The sequence below is a fragment of the Drosophila ficusphila genome, unplaced genomic scaffold (assembly GCF_018152265.1).
Source record: "Drosophila ficusphila isolate 14025-0441.05 unplaced genomic scaffold, ASM1815226v1 contig_414, whole genome shotgun sequence".
Classification (NCBI taxonomy): Eukaryota; Metazoa; Arthropoda; class Insecta; order Diptera; family Drosophilidae; genus Drosophila; species Drosophila ficusphila.
Window position 1 is genome coordinate 13,297,920 of NW_025064328.1, and position 7,855 is coordinate 13,305,774.

General features: G+C 35.8%; 2 non-coding genes across 2 annotated transcripts; both read right to left on the bottom strand.

Annotated features, from left to right (window-relative positions):
• Window positions 1–1,090: 1,090 nt before the first annotated feature.
• Trnag-ucc lies at window positions 1,091–1,162 on the bottom strand. Its single transcript has one exon. It is a non-coding gene; the product is annotated as a tRNA-Gly (tRNA).
• A 6,033-nt stretch (window positions 1,163–7,195) lies between these two features.
• Trnag-ucc lies at window positions 7,196–7,267 on the bottom strand. The gene has a single exon. It is a non-coding gene; the product is annotated as a tRNA-Gly (tRNA).
• Window positions 7,268–7,855: the final 588 nt, after the last annotated feature.

The window sequence follows — 7,855 nt, forward strand, 5'->3', positions numbered from 1 at the left end:
TCATATAAATAATCAAACAATGAAGGCTAGGAAGACCTGGAACATAGCACTTGCAAAGAAATAAGGTGTGCTTCTATGATATAAAATTATGGAAATGTGGTTGTGGAATTATTAATAAGTAACCAATTGCCTTAATGACAAAGAAAATACATTTTAATACATTTTTTGGTTAGACAAATAAAAACAAAATTTATGAAATCAAGTGTCTTAAAATGTAATTAAATTTTATTTGTTTTAGTAAAACTATATAAAAATATTTTAAAAATTTGTTACTCTTTTATCTTTTATGTTATTATATATAGATCATTAAGCTTATCACATATTTTTTTTATTGTGCAGAACACCCAAGACGGAAGCCAAAGTCAAAGTCAAGCGCTGGCGACGCCTTCACTCATTTACATATTTCGTGTAATTATGCGGGGAAATTACAACGGGAGCGTTGGGCCACCGACCATCATCGTGGAAATCATCATCGTCGTCCTCACAATCCGTCGCATAACTTCTTGTCATGGCCCTGAGACTTTGGCTGCCAGTCGGCCGCAGACATTTGCCGTTAATTATGTTGACAGCATTGACAGCGCGCTGGGGATCGCGATTGGGATTGAGAACGGGGATATATACGCGATATAGAATGTCGGGGTGGTGGGGAGACCACCAGCCATGTTGTGTCATTCGATAAACGTTTAATCGCCTTGAATTGATAATAGCCAAGCTGCCCATTATGAGCGCGCTGATGTCCCGTCTAATGGATAATTTGTGTTTCGACCAACTTTTGATTTGGCCGCTCAATCACATTTCGAATGCAAAACGTCAAATTGCAGCGGAAATGAAGACCAAAAAAGTTATGCTTCTTTGATTCCCGATGATTTGAGCAATTTCCATAAATTTATTTGTGCCAGGTGGTTGAACTAAAATTCATAATTGGTAAGTGGGATACAAATTAGAACACATTATACGCGAACAATTTTGTTTTAAGTTAAAATATAAATCAAACAATTTTCGACAAAAAGGAAAAATAGTTAAGCTAGTCTACAAATTTTAGAAAAAGTAAAAAATTCTAAAATTTGAGCAGTATAAAAAAATCTACATGTGCGTCGGCCGGGAATCGAACCCGGATCAACTGCTTGGAAGGCAACTATGCTGACCATTACACCACCGACGCCGCTTGAACCAGGGGAAAAAATAACACAACTAAAGCAAAGTAAGATTCGAGAGAGAAAGGGGAGAGAGAGATAAGAAATGTGGGGAGAGTTAGAGATTATAATACAGAGAATAATTAAAGCGCCAGCTGTATTCTTAAGTATATACGGCAACAATAAAACTTTAAATTTAAAAATAGAATAAACTCCACATGCCTCCGAAATATCAAACATTTCATGCCATTTCATTATAAATTGCAAAAGTCTTTCAAATTTATTGGCTGCCGTAAGTTATATAAAATGATATTTATGATGATTGGTTATTTGCTTTGAGAGTAATTGGTTAAATTTGTTTGCCTAGCTCCACCGAAATTGTGGAAACTGTGTGGAAACCTCTTCAATGTAGGTGTTGCGTAGGTGTCAAAGGTCAATGGGTTTTCTGTTCGACAGAGACCGCCTGTGTACAAAACTTGCTCAACGGCTCCAAAATGCCAAACGAGCAGGCGGAAAGCGACGAGTTTTCTGTGCAAAAACGGCCTCGGCCTGCCAGACTTTGCTTTTGACAAACTTATTAAAAAAGTTTCTGCCAGTTGGCAAATATCATAATCATCTGCATTTCAGATAGTATGGAGTTATTTCCCCCCTCCTTTTACCAAGGCTCATCTTTTCCTCCATAATCAGCGAAGGCCATGTTTGGCCTATGCCCTCCGACTTGAACTCGTCATTTCCAGACTTTTTGCTTGCAAACTTTACCACTAATGGTATACTTGATGCTCTTTCAAAAGGCTTATGTGTTTTGACTTTGTATAATACTTTTTTAATACAACCCGTTTCTGCGAGAAAAATTTAATTTGGTTAGTTAAGTTAAAAATGTTATAAATTTTTCTTCTGATGAAAAATTAGTATTTTGGATGCGTTCAAATCCATTATTTTTAATTTTAAGGGTATATTGTTTTCATTTAAAACTTTACCCACTCTCAATTAATTGTCAAACAATGCGATGTGCATCTGTGCGATAATGTGACTCTGATGATGGATAAGTAAATAGTTTTATCAACTGTTTATGCCATTCATATTAAATAAGTTAAACACAGAAGTGATGACAAAGTTGAGCACTAGAATTGAAATGTGCATATTTGTTTTTGCATGGCAAAATTAATATGTTCATAAAACTTCCATTGTTGCTGGCCTTAATAAACAATTTTAATTAAAAATTTCGCAAAATTTGTATTTATATTAATTTTGCTCACACTTTGTTATTGCACGCAAAAATGCCTTATTTTTTTCCACACAGTCAAGGCGAAAAAATAATTTATATAGCATGCAAATTTTTGCTTTGTAACTTTATGCTTTCTGTGGATTAAGTCAATTTAAGGTATTTGGGTTTGCTGTTTAAGAGGTTATTTATTTATTTAGTGGAATAATTGATTGTATTAATGTATGATGATTTGGCATACTTTTAGGGGTTTGAAAATACTAAATGTATTTTATGGGTATTATGAGTAATAGGTATTGCTTAGTTTATTCCTCGAAGTAAAAGCAATCTTTATTTTTTATTTATTTATATGCGCGTAGCCAAAGTTGGACTGGGGAATTTGTGGGACCCGAAGGGGACTTTCGGGTAGTAAATTACAAAAGCGGACAGTTGCTGCAGCTCGCCCCAGTGGCCAGTATTCATGAGATCGTTCAAGTTCCCCATGTTCCTCACCACCTCTAAAATATTTGCAAGCTGTGCGTGCGGAAATTAAAGGCATCAAGCTATGAGCAACTAGCAACCGGCCACATCCACTTGGGCTTCATAATTGCCTTGCGGTGCTTTGGCTAATAGAATTAGAATGTGCACCACATGAGCAATTTTCTGCAAATTTGTCGTTCATTTCGTGCTCGTTTTGCAGCTGTGGCAGCTAGTCGGGCCAAAAGGATCGCAGCCTTGTGCTCTAGCCACGCTAATTAGTTGGCCAAGACGCAGCAACGGGCCAAATAAAAATACGCGACGCGAAACCCAGCGCTATGTGGCAAGCATGTTCGGATCGAGGGAGTTGCAAGGAGGTTGCCGATGTCACCAAAGGTTGATTGGGATCAAGGTGAGAACGAAGTTGTTGCCGCCGCCACGGAGCCATGAATTGTCCATTTTATGGTTGCTTTTGTGGGTGAGTGTGGATGTGCGGAATTCAATGGGATGTTCTTGGCCCAAAGGAGTTTTTTTTGTCTGCCTTCAACAATTTTCTCGGTTCGTGTTTTTTACATTGTCGTTTTAGTTGAGAGAGTTATTTAAGCTAGAGTTTTTATACTAGACTTTTAATTGGATATATAAGTCTAGTGTATTTTAATTTAAAAAATATGTTTAATGTTGTATTTTTTAATACAATTTACTTAAAAACATTTTTTTTATATATATCTATACGTTCTTCATACGTGATCTAAAGCCATTAATTTTTATTAGTTTCTGAACCGAACTGTGAAAGAAATTTCACTTTAACTTATAGATTTTAGAGTTTTTTTCCACGAAGTATTTCCCATTACGGGTATATAACGGTTAAACTATGGAATTAGATATTAACAGCAAAATGCAATTAACTTCCACCATGACCGACCAAAAAACTGGCGACAATTTAGCTACGCTATGAAATTTCGCCTGAATAGCGAATAGCGAAAAATACTTGAACCGCCGCATGACAACGGAAATTAAATTGCATGAAATTGGAAAATTATTACACGCAGACACACAGAGAGAGAGGAAAATGCATTTGCATAGTGTTGAGGTAGCCATGCAATTTGGCCGGCCATTTAAGCCAAATTAAGTCCCCGTTGGAGGCTCTACTTGGCCTAAAACTTCGTCTCTCTTGACGTCTTCCGATGGCCAAATGGCTATATGGTGTATGTGCGTGTTGCTGACGGTCACATGCAATCAAGGCTGCAATTTTCTTAACCAGTTTCCTTTAACCAGTTGACAATTCGTGTGCGTAACGCGGTCTAGACCCCGTCGCTTGGTTCTGGCCATTTTTCTATCGACAACACGATGTGTATCTTACCCAAAACCAAACGCCTCGTACAGCGAAAAATGTGAGAAAAATTCTGATGATGATGATAAATGATATTGATATTAGTTATAAAAATACAGAAAGTTTAATTTTTGGGTAAAAGATAAATACTATTAATATTAATTAATACAAATTCAAGTATAAAATAATATTGAGCAGACATAAAAATATTTTTAGGCACAATTATTTAGATCAAATTATTTTTTTACGCTTGTTATAAGGGAATTAGGTAAATCTTAAAAATTTTTAGTTCTTTTAATCGTAAGGAATTCTTGTTTTTAACACTTATTTAATAATGTTTTCTCTGCATACGAAGGAAAAAACTTTTTGATCATAATTTTGTACAAAAGATTTACTAAGAGATAGGGTAATATTTTTATTTGGCAGTGTATTGCTGAAAGTCTCATCTTTGTGGGCTCCTTTCAGGTCTTTGGTTTTGGCATTGGCATGCATCGCCAATCAGTTGGCAGTTTGTTTGGCTTAATCGCCTGCGTAATTGATATGCGCCTGTATGTGTGTTGGGAGGCGGGAGCCTAGGTTCTTTTTTAATTAAACTCCACAGCTCGTTGGCTTTTAGCCGGCAATTTAACAGAGACATTAATGCGGAGAGAAATGGCCGGCGATTGAGCGGCAGATTGAAGCAGATGCTAAATGGATGTGGAAATAGAATGAGATGACAGCGATTGATCTGCGGAGTGTGTGTGGGGTCGGTGAAAGATTGGATCTGCTGATTGCCACTTAGCGGAAAACATAAGAAATCAGCGCAATTTTCTCAAGATCTATACTTATGTTTTAAATTTGAGATACTTTATTCCCCAAGAAATTGAAAAGTAAGTTTCAAGATCCGATTAGTTTTACAAAAGCAATGATTAAAAAAAGATTTAAGCTTTTACATAACATTTTTTATGTTTTAAACAAGATTTGCCTTTACAAATATGAATATGGGATTAACCAATACGTTTCTAAGTAATTTAATATTCAAAATATTTTTGATAAAGGGTTGTTACTTTATAATCAAAAGACTTATATTACTTTTTTCTGCAATTTCAAACAATCGCTCGAGGATTCAATAAATTGTTATTTTATTTGGCACCATTTTTTGGAGAGTTCATTTATGCGTATGTGGCAAAAATTACAATTACAAATGGCCCGTTTTTCAGACCGCCCTTTTACGGACCCGCTGCACCTTTGACCCCGTTTAACCCTTTGTTTGCCGGTGGCACAGCGGTGGACAAAGACAAATATTGGGCCGCAATCACTCAGCTGTGAAGATGCCGCAGAGCAAACATAAACAGAATACAGAAGCACAACGGGCACAGTGGGCAGAAAAAGCAAAACGACGGCAGCTGAACGGTCATCATAATACGCAGAGACAGACAGTAACTGCTATAAATATGCGGATGTCAAATAAACAAAAACGGAACAAAACGTGCTGGGAGCCAAATGGGAAGAGGGCGTGGCAGTCATTGAAATGCCAAAAACGTAAAGCGCAGCTGAACCAATCCAAATATTGCTTTTAAGTGGTAGGGAAAACAGGGCCAACGACGGAGAAATAAATGTATATTTTTTTTCACAGTTTATTAAGTGGTATTTAAATAGTAGCTGCAGAATTTGTGTTAATTAAAAAGTACCTGAAAAAGTTTTTGAAATACAACTCATTGCAGTTGTTAGCAAATTGTTATACATATTTAGCTCTTTCCACTGCATTGCAGTTTACGCCTTTTAATAATAATATAAATTGAAGCTAATTAAATAAAAATTTTTTTTAAATGTTGATATTACATTTTAATTAAAAAAAAGTATTGCTTTTAATCGGTTATTATTTGGTGTTTATTTTTAGAATGAAATTGAAATGTAAATACCAAATGCAATATTACCAATAATTTAGTTATGACTTCGGTTAACCGAGATTTAGTACACAAGGGTGTTGCAAGTTACTGTGGCTGCCTGCTATTTACGTAATGATTTCTCAAGTGCTTACACATGCTGTGGAGCACGCTTTGCATATTCCAATGTTGCAAGTACAAAACCAGCCACAACGACACAACAGCAACATCATCGGCAAGCCAGAAACTTGAATAATATTTGAGTGCTATCTGAGGGCAGCTCGAAATTTCCGATTATGTGCGTGACTTTGACCCTTTCCCCTTTTTGCTGGCAGACACATAAATCGGGCAGCAAATCAATTATGTTAGCCGTCTGCAAGTTCTTATCTGCCACACTACTCCACATGGGGCTTGATTATAATCCAAGGTCAGTGCGTGTCCAGGGCAGAACTCGGATTGAATATTTCACGCACGTTTACAGTATTAATTGATATTTGCAGTAATACGCATAAGTCAAGAACAGGACAGCAACGAAATGAATAGCAAATGAGTTCCCAGGGAAGAGGATAAAAAGGAGACTGAGATCCAAGCAAAAATGTTCGTAGTCGGATATCATTTAATGGAGTGTTATTTATATTTTAGTTTACCTACATTTAAATTACGAGTTGTTCACCACCTAAATAAGGGTATCAAATTTGGTATTTTAAATATAATAAATATTTTCAATACACCTTCTACATTTTTTTTTGGGTATTGGGTACTCCGAAAATCTGTTATTGAGAATTTAGTGCAAACAAAACGCTTTGCTAAACGCAAACGGCATACTAATTACTCTCCCCATTCCAATATGGTTTAGCCCTCCTTAAGGACAACGTTCATTGGCCTTGGTACTCGGACCTGGCCTAAGATGTTCATCTTAAATGCGAACACCAAATTAGAAGCTCAAATATTTACAAGGTTATGTCTGAGGTAAAGTCAGCTTAATTAAATTTTCCATGCAAATAATAATACAAATAAGAATACAATTTCTAGACAATACAATGGAGTTCACAAGTAGAGTGAATAAATTTAATTGGTGCCCTTAAATTCTAACAGGTGTTCTTGGAGAAATAAGCTTATTAGCTAATGTTTAGTTTGGACTATCATAAAACAATTATTCAAAATTTGGAAATATAAAAAAATTTTATTGTGCGTCGGCCGGGAATCGAACCCGGATCAACTGCTTGGAAGGCAACTATGCTGACCATTACACCACCGACGCCCCTTGGATCAAGGAATAATTTTTACCCTCATGACTCACTCCTTTACTCTCTTAGATTTGGGGGGAAGTGTTCTATAAATAGAACAATCCATAGAGACGGTTCAGAAAATTAAATAAGACAAATCTTGGTTTCTCGCTTATCTAAATAGGTCAGCCTAGAAACTATGAAGAAACTATAAAAATATGTATTAGGTATATGTTGGGTTGAGTTACAAAAAATATGCTGATAGCGAATTGCTAATCAAGGAAATCGACATAAAGCACTGACACAACATAATTAATTAAATCTTAAGTAATTGGTTACATTGATTATTTAATAAATAATAAACTTCAAAAGTTTTCCCAGAATAGGTTCTTTAAAAACTAAGCAACGCACTTTGGAGATTTCGGTATATTCAGCATACATTATCTTCATTAGCTTTACACTAAATTTGTGCCATCGTTAGTAAATAGCTAAAGACTCACAAAAAAAAAAGATAAAAGTGTGACAAATTAGTCTTACACAATCCTTGAACATTTTTACAACGCATTCAACTTTAGTGTCAGTACCATTAGTTCTGCCAGAGCTTTTATATGCAAATGCGCAGT